At 43.7% G+C, this 16,377-nt stretch overlaps 1 protein-coding gene across 11 annotated transcripts in view; it reads left to right on the forward strand.

The window, feature by feature from the left end:
* The first annotated feature begins 6,424 nt into the window (after positions 1–6,424).
* SUN1 (Sad1 and UNC84 domain containing 1) overlaps positions 6,425–16,377 on the forward strand; it is a 58,981-nt gene continuing 49,028 nt past the window's right edge. For 2 of the 11 annotated variants that reach the window (XM_044979199.1, XM_044979200.1), the window contains exon 1: positions 6,445–6,509. The gene's annotated coding sequence lies outside the window, so the exon portion shown is untranslated. Of the gene's footprint in view, positions 6,510–10,419; positions 10,606–16,377 lie in introns of those variants that run through there. The other 9 variants (XM_044979204.1, XM_044979205.1, XM_044979206.1 and 6 more) reach the window with 7 other exon arrangements.

Raw genomic sequence — 16,377 nt, forward strand, 5'->3', positions numbered from 1 at the left:
GGCTAGTTCAGCTGTTCTACCTGCTCGGGTTTATCGGGGATTTTTGGATTTTTCTTATGGCAATATTTATCATGTAACTTTCAATCAAGAGTAATTTTTCCTGGCTGTGAAAGTTATCTCCAGTTGGCAGACTCTTCAGGAGGGTGTGGTTACCCTTGCACTGCCTGTGACGGAGAGAAATAGTTCTGCATTTTTCTGCAGTGCTGGCTATAGGACCTGTCTTGAAGAATCTTTGGACCTGGATTCGCAAAGAAAGAAAATGTTCGGTAAGTGGCATGCATTTTCCTCACTGGATGTGATGTCTTCTAAACGTTTGCCTGCTATCTGAAGTAGAATTAGGAACTGGGGCATTAAATGAGTGACAGTAAAGCACCCCAGACAGACATTGAGACTTCAGTGGCATAGCCCATGTTGGTGCTGATCTCTAGAGACAGGACATGCTATGGCAAGTACTATGATGTCAAATGACTGTATTGAAGTGTTGCCGCATTCTGTCCCCACCCCATCCTTTGACAATATAACCTTAGTGGCAGTTACCACAGACTCTGACTTCTTCTTGAACACTTAAATATTTTTGATGGTTTATTGTGGTACAACGCAGATTTTCTGAAGCTGTTTGTTTGCATTTTTGGCTTTGTTTGCTTTATCTGCTGACACCTTGCCTATTTGCTGTTTAGTTATAACCACAGATGTGTGTTGACTTCTCTTAATTTTTTTTAAATGAAGAGGGGTTTTTTTAATCAGAAATTTCTCTATAATATGTAGTGAAGTTCACTTTCAGAAAGGAGATTCTGAATAATGATCTAATTCCCACAGAAGTCAGAGGAAAGACTCCCATTGGCTTCATGGAGAGTTGGATAAGTTCCCCAAAGAGCAAACTTTGGTCTTATTAAATATAACCATTAGTTAAAAATTTATTGGAACATCTGAAACTGAATGCCAGTGTTCTTACTGGTTGACTAGCAGTGGTTGACTATCTCACAGATAAAGCCCATTTAACTGTAAACAAACCAAACCAATTAAAGCATTGCCCCGGATAAAGGGTGAAATCCTTGCCCCACTGAAGTTAATGGAAGTTTTGCCATTGACTTCAGTAGGGCCAGGATTTCATCCATAGAACCTTTCCATGGGATCTGCAGAGTCGGGAAGTAACTGCTAGCCTCTCCAAAGGACAGCAGATCAGAGCTTGACCTTTTGGACACATGATGGATTGGAGCCATAGCCCTTACATGTTTAATTATACGGAAAAAAAAAGACAGAGCATAAAACATGGCCATTGGAATGTGTATTTTTTTTCTAGTACAAATATTTTTATTAAGGTTATTGTACAAAGGATATATGAAGCCAGCAATTTTTTTAAAGGTTAACTGCTATTCAAGAAATGGCCAGAGTATGTTTCTTGGTGTGAAGGTTACACTACAAAATCTCACTCATATCATAGCAGGCGAAATGCTGGTGAAAGAGATGTCCCCAACAATGCTGAGTTTGGTGATTTCATTCAGGTTCTTCATCTGGTAGCTGCACTGCAGCAAGTGAGCATCATTGACAGCTATCTTGAAATGATCTGTCTCGCACATGTGGATCTTAAAAGGTTTGCCAGCTTCAAATAGAAACCTGGGAGAGGTTCTCTCCTTTCCCCAGTTATTCTGAATCACTAAATTTATTATTAGGGAGCTGAATCAACAAAACTTATGGACAGTTAACAGGCTTGCGTCCACTTACTGAGATGAATTCCCCACGGAAGTTTACAATAGCAGTAACTGAGCTGAAGTAGCAGAAGTGAGCTATCAGGAACAAGGCCAGCCTTCATCATCAGTAATCAGCTTTTCTTGTTAACATCTGAAATCTCCTTTAAGTCAGGACGACGGCAGGATCTCATAGTAAAGTAGCACTGAAGGGATATGCACCCCCATTTCACTGATGACCTGATTCCAGGGTCTGAAGCAGCATTACCTTTGGCTGACTTCACTCATGGCACAAAGAAGGGGGCCCTGTCAGCGTAATCGTATGGTGTAAGAAACAAAGTTCTTTGCAAAAAGAACAGGAGTACTTGTGGCACCTTAAAGACTAACAAATTTATTTTAGCATGAGCTTTCGTGAGCTGCAACTAACAACTCTCCGATTTACTTTATTTGTTTATTCTGGCTGATTATTTTGTGGATTCCTCAGTCAGTTTTACTTTCATTGGCATTTGATTTCACTTTGCTCACTGCTGCATTGTTTTAGATGCAAGAAACTTCAGAGGAATGTTTATTTGGTTTAAAACTGTTTCTATTCAGGGTTTTTTCTGTTTGTTTGTTTTTGTTTTTTTAAATCATGGACTATATATACAAGTGGCTCTTTCTAGTTTAGAATCTATGAATCTTTAACAAAACCTAAATATTTTGATTCAATAATAAATTATACTCAACAATAAATTGACTCAACAATGTCCCTAAAACCTGAGGGCTGTATCTGCACAACTGAGGGGCAAAGCAAAGTTGGTGCTGAGTCACCTTTCTTCATCATCCATTGTTCCCCTGGAGCCAAAAGGGACCCCAGCACAAGTTAGAGCAGCTCTGAGTGCTGGAACAGTTTCCTAAGGCCCATTCTACACTTGGCGTTGCCAGAGCACAGCGAAGTCCAAGCCCATCCAGAGAAATGTGGGGCCCTGGTACCTCATGTTCACCGTGGCCCCACTCCTTCCTACTTTACACAGATATTACACACATTTTGAGAACCCACTTCAGCTTGGGGCCGAAGCAAAACTGTCTCCCCTCTCATCAGCCCTGGCCACAGCCCCTTGGGAGGAAGGAATGAGTGTAATAGAGTTGGCTGTTCCAGCGCTACACTACCAGAGGATTCCCATGGGATTTAGGCTGAGGACCAGGTCTTGACTGTCTAATACAGGGGTTCTCAAACTTCTTATCCAAACATTCTGCGTCTAGAAACTGCTTAGGATGGGAGGAAATAGATTCTCCCTGCTTTTCTTTTCTTTCATATTTCTATATTTATCAACTAGTGAATCTCTCCTCAACAACCTGAGTCGTTTTCACTGGAGCACATAGGTAAATAATAATGTTGACCTAATTATACCCTTCCTCAAGAAATACAAGCTACACACATTCTATTTTTTCTGATCAGTTATTTCCACTTGGATGGCCTTGAAAGAATTCTGGTCTCTCACGGTAAGGAGTAATGTGCACCCAGAGATGCCTGTAAGACTGCTATTTTGATTTTCTATAAACATTTGAAAATATTAAAGATTTTAAAGTTGTGACTCAAACACAGATTTCATCTTTAATTTATTAAAATGTATTATAAACTATTCAAATAGTCAGACTCATTTCAAACCTATCTTGAAAATGTGTAAATAGCTCTATTGGCTTCAGTGGGATTATTTACATGCTTAAAAATACTCCCATGTATGTTGGCAGGATCAGACCCCACTGGTGCACAACACTGAACCTTTAAGCAGCATTGATCCTTAAATCCCAGTGGACAGTTTGGTGTGCTGTGCAATAGTTAGTAGCACTTAAAGGAAAAGGCAAATGAGAGAAAAGGGATGAGAGATTAATGTAAAGGAAAGAAGGTGGTAAAGATAGTGAATTGAGATGAGACAACAGAGGAAGAGAAAAATAATACCTTGCTCTTGCTTTTCATCTATAGGTATCTAAGTGTTTTACTACAAAGGTCATTATCCCCATTTTACAGATGGGTAAACTGAGTCCCAGGAAGGTGAAGTGACTTGTCCAAAGTCACCTAAAAATGGATGCACAAAAGGAAAAGTTTTATTAAGGAAAATCTAAAGGGTAATGTCTTTTTTTGATGAAAAATTGGTAAAAGGAAACATAGTCATAGCAAGTGGCCTTTTCTCTGAATGGAGAGGACATAATAGTTAGTAGTGATCTGTTGATGTTGGGGCCTACACATTTAAACATGTTTATTAATTACATGCAAACCCCCTAAATTAAGAATATTAATATTACAATGTAGAGCAAAGATTAGGTAATGCCACATTTACAGTTGCTTCGGCAACCTTAATTCTGCTCCCTTGTATAACCTCTCCCCAGGGCACCAACACTCAGAGTGAAACATGCCATCTAGCCCAGTGTCTATGGTGTGGGGCTAGATGGCATGTGTGTGTTGGTGCCCTGGGGAGGGGTTAGCAAGCTGTGCACTCGTCCCCTGGAGGGGTCAGAGTGGCCCGCTGTAGGTATCAGGCTGTGTACTGGTGCTCTAAGGGAAGTGTCACACTGAACCTGGCACTCTGGTGGGGAAGGCAAGGTGAGTCACATTGGGCGTTGCTGCCTGGGGGTGTCCCGCTGCGCTTTGATGTCAGGGGTGGGGAGCTGTTACATTGTACTGCTCTGATGCCAGGGTTGGGTGGGTATCACATTGTGACGGGGGTGTCACACCGTGCCCTTGTGCCAGGGGCAGGAGGTGTCACATCGTGCTCTGATGCCAGGGGTGGGGGGAATCACACTGTCCCCCTCCCCCCAGGGGCATGCAGAGATGTGCCAGCAGCTGTCCACTTTCGGGAGTGGCGTGGGGCTATGGCAGGCAGGCTGCCCGAGCCCTGCTGTGCTGCTGGCCGGGAGCCACCTGTAGTAAGCGCCTCCCAGCCGGAGCCTACACCTCGCACCCCTCCTGCACCCCAGTCCCCTGCCCCAGGTCAGAATCCCCTCCCGCACCTAAACTCCTTCCCAGTCCCCGCACCCTCTCCTCCACCCCAACCCCCTGCCCCAGGTCAGAATCCCCTCCTGCACAAAACTCCCTCCCAGAGCCCTCACCCTCTCCTGCACTCCAACACTGCCGCAGCCTGGAGCCCCCTCCTGCACCCAAACTCCCTCCCAGAAAGAAACTAATATAACAGCTGTTCTAAGGTAAGAAGTAGGCTATTTTGAATTAACTTAACTATATTCTACATGTTTTAAGACTGAAATGTAACCACAGAACCACTTTATGTTAATTAAAAGGTGAGTTTAGTATAGCGTTAATAACCTTGATGCCATAATTGTGATCATTTTGTTTTAAATTAGGAAAAAGACTTCTACACGGGGCCCCACAAAATCTAATAGCCGCAGCCACACTGGAGAGTTAGGGAGACGAGGATGTCACATTGTGCTCTGGGATCAGGGGTGGAGGTGTCACACTGTGATGGGGGTGTCACACCGTGCTCTGGTGCCAGGGGTGTCACACTGTGACTGATGGGGGGTGTCACACGGTGCTCTGGTGCCAGCGGTGTCACACTGTGATGGGGGTGTCACACCGTGCTGTGGTGCCAGGGGTGGGGATGTCACACTGTGACTAAAGAGAAATGTTGCACTGTGCTCTGGTGACAGGGGTGTCAAACCATGCTCTGGTGCCAGGGATGTCACACTGTGACTGATGGGGGGTGTCACAGTGTGCTCTGGTGCCAGGGGTGTCACACTGTGCTCTCATGCCAGGAGTGTCACACCATGCTCTGGTGCCAGGGTCTCACACTGTGACTGACGGGGGGTGTCACACTGCTCTGGTGCCAGGGGTGTCACACTGTGACTGAGGGGAGGTTTCACACTGTGCTGGGGTGCCAGGGGTGTCACTCTGTGACTAATGGGGGGGTGTCACACTGAGCTCTGGTGCCAGGGATGTCAAACCATGCTCTGGTGCCAGGGGTGGGGATGTCACACTGTGACTAAAGAGAAGTGTCACACTGTGCTCTGGTGACAGGGGGCGTGTTACACTGTGCTCTGTGCCAGGGGTGTCACACTGTGATGAGGGTGTCACACCATGCTCTGTGCCAGAGGTGTCACACTGTGATGAGGGTGTCACACCGTGCTCTGGTGTCGGGGGTGTCACACTGTGACTGACTGAGTGTGTCACACCGTGCTCTGTCCCAGGGCTGTCATACTGTGATGAGGGTGTCACACTATGCTCTGGTGTCAGGGGTGTCACACTGTGACTGACGGGGTGTGTCACACCGTGCTCTGTGCCAGGGGTGTCACACTGTGATGGGTGTGTCACACCGTGCTCTGGTGTCGGGGGTGTCACACTGTGACTGATGGGGTGTGTCACACCGTGCTCTGGTGTCGGGGGTGTCACACTGTGATGGGGGTGTCACACCATGCTCTGGTGTCGGGGGTGTCACACTGTGACTGACGGGGTGTGTCACACCGTGCTCTGGTGTCGGGGGTGTCACACTGTGACTGATGGGGTGTGTCACACCATGCTCTGGTGTCGGGGGTGTCACACTGTGACTGACGGGGTGTGTCACACCGTGCTCTGGTGTCGGGGGTGTCACACTGTGACTGACGGGGTGTGTCACACCGGGCTCTGTGCCAGGGGTGGGAAGTGTCAGGCTCCGGCTGGGGCAGTAGGCGGGAGCAGCAGGTGCGCCCCGCTCCGCCAGGGGCCGCTGTGCCTCGCTGCGCGGCGCCTGGGGCGGGGCGTCGGGACCTGGGGGCGGTGGCTCCCGGCGGCCGGTAAAGGGGAGGCGGGGGCGGAGCCCAGCAAGTGTCGCCGCCGCTCGGTCCCTCCTCCCCGCGCAGGTAACGTCTCCCTGGGGACGCGCCCTCTTTGCGAGGTCCCTCCGCGGAGCCAACCCCTCCCCCGGGTCCCGCTGCTCTCAGGGCGGGGAACCTCCCCGGTGAGGAGGCCCGCCCTGGTGTTACCGAGCCCGGGGGTGGGGCGCTCGCACTGCCCCGTGAGGGGAGGCCCTCGACCCCCCGTGAGCGAGGGGGGCACGCACTGCCCCCACCTCAGCCCGCCCCCTGCCGGCCACCTGCTGCCGGCCCCGCCGCCTGCCTGGAAGGAGGCGGCGGGGCGGGCGGGGATAAGCTGCGGCAGTTGCCGCAGCGGCGTTTGGCTCCTCGGAGGCCCCCGCCCGGCCCTGGCAGCGCAGGGAAACAAGGCTGCGCACAGCGATGCTTCTGTGCGGCCAAACGTTCCCCTGCCAGGGCGGCTGCGGCGTCTCCGCGGGTGGTGCCGGTGTGCCCCGGGCATTGGCGGCTGGCGGTGCCGCTGGGTCGGGGGAGGTTACACGTGGTTAGAGCGGCGTGGGGCTGGCAGGGAGCTCAGGGGGTGGCCTGGGTCCGCCCCTGCAGGCCAAGTGCTCGTCCAGTCTCTTCTTAAAATCCCCCTCTGAAGGGGATCCACAACCTCCCTCTTCCCGAGTTTACCTGTAGTTACAAAGAGTTTGCTAATCTCCGTCTCCCTTGCTGCAAATTAAGCTCATTGCTTTTTTTCCTGCCTTCAAAAGGCATGGACAACAATTGGTTGCTGGGCTCTTTCTAACAGCTGGTAATGGGGTTGAAGACTGTGAGTGGGTTCCCCTCTCACTCAGTTGTCTCTTCTCAAGTTTTTTTAAACCTTTCCCCATAGGTGAGGTGTTTTTTTAAAACTCTTATCATTTTCGTTGCTCTTCTCTGGACTCTCCAGTGTGTCTACATTTTCCCTGAAGTGTGGCACCCACAACTGGACACAGGACTCCAGCAGAGGCCTCACCAGTGCACAGTAGATACCATTGGGGCCTTGCACTGTCCTATGGGGGGGGGGGGGGCTGCTGACAAACTGTGAAGGAGGGGCATGCATTTGTCCCCATCCCACTCCAGTTAGCACATACTGCCTGTGCCCAGACTGTGTTGCAGGCGGGTGCCCTGCTGCCAATGTGTTGTCTGCACTAGGGCTGCCTTTTTGTTCCTGACACAGATGGAGCTGTTAGCAATAATGGGATTTTTTCCAGGGGGGTGGAAAATGGCCAGTGTTAAATAGCTCTAGAGTCTAACATTCCCAGATGGAGTCTAGCAGGAGCTTCTGAAAACTATTATAATACATTTATCTATTACAGCTTGTACTTTACATGTGTGTGTAGGTGTAAACTGTGATCAGACTATTTTAGGCATGGCGGTATCGTGGGCAGAGCCAGAGAGGCACAGTTATTAGCAGGGCAGAATATAACATGTTGGTGCTAGCATGAGATTAAGAAATAGGAAATATAAACCTTACAGGAAGACTTTAGGGAAACTGGCTTATTAGGCCAGATTCTGATTGTTCCTGTAGATACAGAAGTTAGACCACTATAAAAGTGAAGTGAGAGAAATCAGAATCTGGTGTATTGTAGGAACTTTTTTACATGTGAAAAGCCATATTTTCTTGGAAACTGAAGTCTTGTATTTGTGTCACACAGGCAACAGCTAAACTAGGAGCTTGGGGTGTGATTCCCAGCTCTCACAGACATATGCACACTAGCTGTCTTTGAGCTAGTTGCATTAAAAATAGTAATGTAGCTGTAGTAGCATGGCCAGCAGTGACACAGGATAACCATGCTCAGTACATACCACCAGGGTTCCAGCAGGTTTGTACTTGGCTCAGCTAGCCTGTGTTACCACTGCCAGTGCTACTGAATGCTAGCTCGATGGTGTGTATGTCTACAAGAGTTGGGAATCACACCCCTATCTCGTAGTGTAGACAAAGCCATGGTAACAGTGATAGCCTGCTGCTGTGTACCCTAACCTGAACCAGTACCCCAGCGTGGTGTTAGTGCTGCGCTGCACTGCTTGCTAGAGTTGCTTTGCTCCACTTTTGCTATTTTTAATGCACAGTTCATCCAACATTACCATTTTTGATCAGATGACATAAGAAAAAGTGTGTTTTTTACATTGGGATAAATTAAGCTTGTGAGCAGTCTTGAGATAAAAACACAGTAAAGACAAGGAAGCATAGTTTTACTGTGAGTTAAGGTAAGCACTACAATTTTACCACAAAGTCAGTCGTGGGTGGAGATTAAAGTGCCCCCTCTTCCCTGTGTTTTTACCTTGGGACCATTCACATGCATTACTTAACCGGAGGTAAAAACCCACTTTTTTTAGTGGTGAAGACAAGGCATAGGGATATTAAAACTGGTGTTCTAGCCACATTCCAATATGGACAACTACATTCTGTTTAGGTAAACCATCCCCTGAAGCTACCTTTCCTATGCCAGTCTTGCAATTTCACTTAAATGCATCATGATTAATATCTGTTTTAGTAAGAAAGCAAAAAACAATGAATTTTGTTTGGTCAAATATGTATAAACAAGTAAAAAAAAAACGTTTGGCATCTGTTGAAGAGACATTAGTATTTTAAAACTAACATTTCAGGAAGAGGAAATGAAATTTTTCCTAAACATTTTCTCACTTCTACCATTAGCCAGAGAATGTGCAAGTTAAAATATTTGCATTAAAAGCATACTTTAAAACAGGTTGATTTTATAATTGATTGCATGTGGGAGCGCCCCTGTAGGGAGCCTCACTGAATTCAGTGGGGCTCTGTACAGATAATGGGGTACTGTGCACAGTCAATACAGGATTGAGGTTAAACAGTAAATTTGATACTTTCTCAATGTTCATATGTAAAATAATATTTTGACTGTTGTTTAGGGACAGCCTTCTAAAAACTCATATTTTTTCCCCAGGGTAGCAGAGATTTCTACTTTTTTTAAAGGGGGGGGGAATACAGAGTACTGTAAACTACTTAATCAATGCTAAGCCCAGCTCTGCACATGCAGAGTGACAACATGAGCGCAGCTTTGTTAGGAGTGTCCAGTATGGTGTTTATGCTTTACAGTATTTTAATTCTGCAAATTGTGATACTAAAAGTGAAGCAGGAGGAACAGCTTTTGAAGTATATCTTTAAATCTAAGCACACATTTGAAATATAAAATACTCTATGTAAGCATATATGTTTTACTTCTTTGAAACTTTGTTTCAAAGGTTGTTAATGTTTCAGTGATTAGGGAAATAATTAAAAATTAATCTTACATTCCAGTTCCGTCTCTAATGTACAGGGACACTATTTACTCTTGTCAAAAATGAAACTCTGCTGATTTTAATAAAGAAAAAATGCCAGGTAGAAACATTGCCTTTGCAAATGATCTGCTTAAGGAGAGCCTTGTTAACTAACCTTGTAATCAATACATCTTTCTATTTGCATCTGTACACTAACAAATCATTCTATGACCTGTCATGTTCTTCTGCCTTTACTACTTCATTGACATGGGATTAAGAGCTAATTTAAATAGGGCTACAACTGGTATGTTTGAGGGTGGGACTTCAGCTGTATTATAAAAAGCAGAAAATTGGATCAGGCTTACCTTTAATTTGAAGAGATAAGTGGTGAAAATTTAGGTCTTGCAAATTGTTTTGCCAAACACCTGAAACATGCATTTTAGAAATCAAGTGCTGCGTTTTTTTGTTGGTATAAAGTTTATTGAAAAAATGGTAGTTAAATCAAAGTTAGCCTGTAACTATAAATAAAATGCTCGACAAGGTCTTTAAATGTGAGCCTGTCAATCCCTTTTTATGGAGAGAAACTAATGGGTTAAATGTGTGGGCTGGCTAAAGTAGCAGTGTCCAATAAATTCAAACTCTGCCTATGACTGACAATAGGAGCTTTGAGAGGCTGGATCAGATTAGTCTGATCCTGCTTTGTTGAGACTGGGAAGCCATTTTGGGATTCTGTGGTGTGGAACAGAAAATAATGTGCTGTCAACTTGCAAACTTGCCTTGAATTATTTTGACTGGGATTGCTGGACCTTGGAACAGAATGCTGAAGCATATACTCATTCTAAATACGTGAAACGGATGACTCAGGATTTTGGATATATAGGTTTGATGCCATGCATTTGCTGTTTTTTGTTAATGTAATATAAATTGATAGATCTTGGAGCTTTAGCTAGACAAACTGTAAATTAGAGTTTTGTTTTGAAACTGCTTGTTTGAAACTGCTTAAACATCTAATTCTAGTGAGCCTTCAGTAGACCACTGTACCTCTTTAAATGAAGAGGCCTGGTTAGATTCATGTGCAGCAAATTCTGCTTGAGTTTTTAATCACTGTCTAATCTGAAGGTTCCCTGTCTGTAAAATGACTCAATGCACTTTAGCTATGACATGTTTTAGATTCTCTGTGTGTATAAACAATGAGAAGACATGTTTGTTGCCTCAGTACAACTGAATTCATAGCTATTTTCTGTTCAGCTCCTTTTTATATATACAGTGTTTTTATCTATTTAACAGACCTGGTTTTAAGTAGTAGTGTTACAGTTTGGCAACTGTCGAGTGCATTATAGCACAAATTTTTACATTTACAAGATAAAGTCTAATTTAAGATGTTAATGTTCTTAGTGTTCTCAGAGCCTTTTTTAAAAGAAACAATATATAAACATCCTTCTTAAAAAGTTCTTCATATCTTTATGAACAAATATTTTGTATTAAGTGTGTTTAATGTTTGCTTGAAGCTCTTTGCTTTTCAGCCTGTTTTAAGTGGTAGTTTTGGGGATATGTGGGGAAGACATTGCAAAAATTAAAAATACACTCCATGGAAGTAAATACAAAGTTAATTTGATCACTTATATAGGAATTTCAGATGGCTAGATTCCTACTCACTAAATAGGACAATATTAATATTAAATGCTTATTGTGAACAATAGCAGAGTTTTAAGTTTGAAATTATAAGTAGAAACAGTTGGTTACTAGGAATTGTTACATCATTTAATATTTATAATAATGAAATGAGAGCCCATGGTCTAGCAAAGCTTATTTGGAGTTTATGGTAGCAGCATGTTTTCTATATGAATAACTTAAATTAGTTTGTCTGCCTTCAAGTGTAGAGTTAAAATAGCAGATTCTGTTTACAGTAATGCTGTCACATCTTATTCTGTGTACTCTTGCTAATCTCAAAAGTGAGACCTGTTTTCTTACCAAATCTAATTTCCCATTTGTAATGCTTCAACAAGGGTTTGCTCTTACAAGTCTGCCAGCCTTGTGGTTTGCTGCTAGCATTTGTCCAATGTCTTTTCCAATGAAGACGTTGTTGTTTTTTCCCCACTCCTTAATGTTAGAGAGGAAGGATGGTCTGGTGGTTAAGACAGTAGCCTGGGAATTGGGAGACATGAGTTCAGTTCCCTGCTTCAATGCAGACTACTTGTGTGACCTTGGGAAACTTGCTTAGTTTCTGTGCCTCAGCTCCCTATCTGTAAAATGGGGTGTTTGTGAGGATAAAACAATAAGAAAAGATTGAAGCACTCAGACATTATTGTGATGGAGGCCACATAGGTACGTGAATCACATAAGTCACAAATGACTGTAAGTTTGGGCTCATGCTAGTCCCTGTTACAGTAAGTGCACTGTGAATGTAAGGTGCCATGCACTTGTTATGACAGGTTTGTGCTAAAAAGCCAGTATCTATGGGCCTTGTCACCTTTATTAAAGGAGGGGGTAAAAAAGTCAAAGGGTGAAATCCTGGGCCTGCTGAAGTCAATGGCAAAACTCTTATGGCTTCATTGGGGACAGTTCACTGAATATGTCTATGGTTTTGAAGCTATGGAAAATGAGTTATAGTTCCCCTTTGGGAAGAGAAGCCTCTTAGCACAAGGCAGTGGGTAGGAGCATGGTTCTTTAATCATGCTGCTGGTCTGACAGCTTTGGATTTGCCCACATCTGCAGCCATCTGTACAGAGGTGAGGTCCCTTTGCAGTGTTTCCAGAACTCCATCTCCTTGTAGCATAGCTAACTCAAGGGTTGTGTTATCACATGTTGTCATAGCACCCTCAGGGATCATTACACCACCAACTCTATTGGTTTGCCATGGGATGATGACACTTCAGAAGATTATCTCCTCTCCCTCAAAAACAACACATTTCCAACTGTGTCCAAGAGGAGCTAGGATGTTGCACTATGAGATTGATGTGTAATAACAGAAGTGGTGTGTGGAAGCTATGCAATGTCTGCTTGCTCCCTATTTGGCTGAAATTCATACTTTGGTCTCTTACTTTCCTGTACTCTAACAGGTACCCCTGTTACATCACAAACCTAGTTTGGGTCTTTTTGTAAATAACTCGTTTGTTCTTATAACCTATGGAACTCATTGCCAGGGGATGTTATGAAGGCAAAAACTATAACTGGAGGATAGGTCCATCAGTGGCTGTTAGCCAAGATGGTCAGGGATGCAACCCCATGCTTTGGTTTTCCCTAAGCTTCTGACTGCTAGAAGCTGTGACTGGATGACGGGTTGGATCACTGGATAATTGTCTTGTTCTATTCATTCCCTCTGAAGCATCTAGTCTTGGCCGCTGTCAGAAGACAGGATACTGGGATAGATGGATCATGGGTCATTGGAACACAATGGCCTTATGTTCTTTCACTCTTCTCCATCCCTTCCCACCATTCTATGTAGAAGTTATATGGATTCTTCTAACAGACTTTGCAAGAGAGAAGGAGGGACAATAGAGGCAGAGAAAGTCAGATCTTGGGCCTACTAAACTTGACAATATTCATTTAAGCACTAAGTATTGTGAAAAGCTTATACTTCGTGTCTGCTGTATTCCCTCATGACGCATCAACTTGAAGTCAAGTCAGAATAAACAGTTAAAAGTAGGTTCCTTTGTCAGTTTTTGGGGCCTCCTTTATTAAAATGCTTCTTTTTGCTCCTGTTACTTCGTGAAAGATTCACCTGTACACAGGGACTTGACTGTGTATTTGACAGCACTCTACTATATAAAGTGAAGAAACTGGGAAAACAGAACATTTCCCCCTAATCTTTCAATTTCAGTAGTTCTAAGTGCTGCTCCTAACAATAGTGGGTAAAAGTCTTCAGAGGCATGGGCCAATATTTTCAAAAATTGTTGTCTAACATTAGGCTCTTAAAGTAATTACCTGATTTTTTTTTCAAAATTATTTCTGTGTGCTTGGCACTCCTAAAAATTAAATCACTCCATATTTTGTTACCTAAATCAGTTAACTTTCTAACTTTAGGTATTAATTTTTGAAAACCATAGCTGTGACTTTTATACTATAGCTTGTAAGCAAAAGAATTCTCTTAAAGCTCTGTTTAATATAGTCAGCCATTAGAACTGCTTCGTACTTGCTGCTAATTTTTGAAAACATTTCAGATAGAGGTATACCTCATTTCTGAATCCCTATGTTGTTGGACTAACATTCTAAACTTCATTTTGAACTCAATAAACTAAGCTAAGTTGATAGAGACTTTTTTTTTTCTGCTCTTACCAGGCAGTGAATCTGTGATGGGAGGTTATTCGATTGCCCTGTGGTAACATGAGAACCAAAGGCCAGATGACCTTAGTGTACATACATGCATTCACTTTTTTTAAATTAGCAGAAATATAAAGGAATACAATTCAGTAGTGATGATCTTTCCCAAAGTGTCTGTCTTCTCACAGAACTTTTTTAAAGGGATCAGAAATTATCTAAATTCTAGCTATTTAATTTTGTTTAAAAACCTGAAAAGGGGAAACTGAGTGGGTGGAGGTGCAGGAGAAAGGAAATCTAATAAATATTACTATGGTTGAAAGATGGGGGGGAGAGGACTTTTTCAAAGAAGGGAGCTTGCCACCCACGTCCTATTTGTTTTAAAATCTGTCCCTTGTAGTCTAGCGTTCTAGGTGGAGGGACGCTTGTGGGTGTCAGATGCATGAAATAAGCTGAGCTGCCAGGTCGAAATGTGATTTGTTGATGAAATGCTCCTTGCAAAGTACCTGTACCTTTTGGGCCACATTCAGCCCCAGTGGCAAATTGCAGACAGACAAGTTTGTCCACAGTTTTAAGGTCTTTCTATAGCTCTTGTTGTTGTTTCAGTACAGTACCCTTACAGTGTAAGTAGAATGTGGCTGCCTTGTTAAAGATGACCTGTGAAAAAAGGAGGAAAAATGGGATTGTGCTTTGTTGCTACTTTCTCAACGTCTTTCAGACCTTGAATCTTCTTGCATTGGAAATTCAGGTTTTGTCTGTTTTGGAAGACTGATTAGAGAGTTCCTGAAATGGTATCACAAAGACTGAAAGCTGAGTGGTTGGCCGAGGACGGATTCCTAGTCAGTCTGTGTGGGGTGTCCTTGTAATTGCAGTTTAATTCCAGTGTTTTACTAAGGGCTTGGCTACACTCGAAACTTCAAAGCGCTGCCGCGGCAGTGCTTTCAAGTGTGAGTGTGGTCGCAGCGCTCCCAGAGCAGTGTAAAACAAGCCATTGTCTGTATGAAATTTTAGTTTGTACTGACTTTGCTAGTGCTTTTTATGTAGCCTGATGTACCCCTTGGAAGACCGCTGCATATCCCCAAGGGTATGCACACCCCTGGTTGAGAACCACTGGGGCAAACCACTTTTTAAAATAAGCAAAATACTATTCTAAAACTGAAAAATTGGCTGGGGAACTCAAGGGCCAGTATAGTATCTGAAGCTACTATTTACCCATATCTTGAGAATGAGTAAATTTGAAACTAACTAGGCTCTCTTGTTCTGCCTGGAGGGAGCCTAAGACTGCCTCCAGTTTTCTAAAATGGGCTCTGTTTTGTTATTTGAAACCTGACTATAGCTGGTAGCATAACAACAATAGAAGATGAGTGGTTTTCTGCCCTGCCCCTTCTTTCATTTCCTTGTTCTTCCAAAAGTTGGTCCAATAAAAGATATTGGCTCGCCCACTTTGTCTTTCTGATATCCTGGGACCAACACGGCTGTAACAATACTGCATGGTCCTTCCTCTAGCAGCATCAGTAAGGGATGGGGAAAGAGTTTTCTTCTAACTACAGCTACTAGCATACATAATACTTCCTGTCGATGCTTGTTGTTGAGTTACGAGGCTGTACTCTTAACTCTGGAGACTCAATATTGTTACAGTTTCTAGTTTCTTGCAGGCTTGTGAATTGAAAGATTGAGTCCAGATCTAATTCTGAGCTTTCCTCACTGTACGCTAAATGTATTGTACAGTGGTATGCTGCTATATTTATTACATAGATTGTGATCCTGCAGCTTTGAAGCATCAGGCATACTGCCGGCACTTGATGTTGGAGGGCACCACAGACACTTCTATATGCTTTTTTTTATTTATAAAATATGTCAGGATGGATTGATTTAAATCCTGATTTAAATCACCAAGTGGAAAGCCTCCATTTACATTATTGATTTTAATCAACTTTTCTGTTTGTATTTACTTTCTAAAGAGAGGTGAATTCTCATTGGTTGATGCAACTATTAAATTGTTGATTTACAACTAAATAGAGCCTTTACGCTAGATTTAGTACATCTTTTTGCTACCTAGGAGGGTACACTATAATATAAATTTATTTGAGCAATTACATAGCTTAATATTCAGATTCTTATTAATTTTATATTTGAGTAAGTTAGAAAATGGTGAATGATCTATTGCTTATTTACTAGATCGGTGTTCCCCAACCTTTTCGTTTGGCGGGCACCAGACGAAGGACCGTGGCAGCAGTTGAGCCTCTGCCAAAATGCCACCAAATTTCTGCAGCATTTCAGCGACGATGCCTCTCGATGATGTCACTTGTCGGCGTCAAGTGGCGTCATCGTGAGGCGTCGCCGCCGAAATGCCCCAGAAATTCGGCGGCGACGCCTCTTGATGGCGCCGCCCGTC

The sequence above is a fragment of the Mauremys mutica genome, chromosome 11 (assembly GCF_020497125.1).
Source record: "Mauremys mutica isolate MM-2020 ecotype Southern chromosome 11, ASM2049712v1, whole genome shotgun sequence".
Taxonomy (NCBI): Eukaryota; Metazoa; Chordata; order Testudines; family Geoemydidae; genus Mauremys; species Mauremys mutica.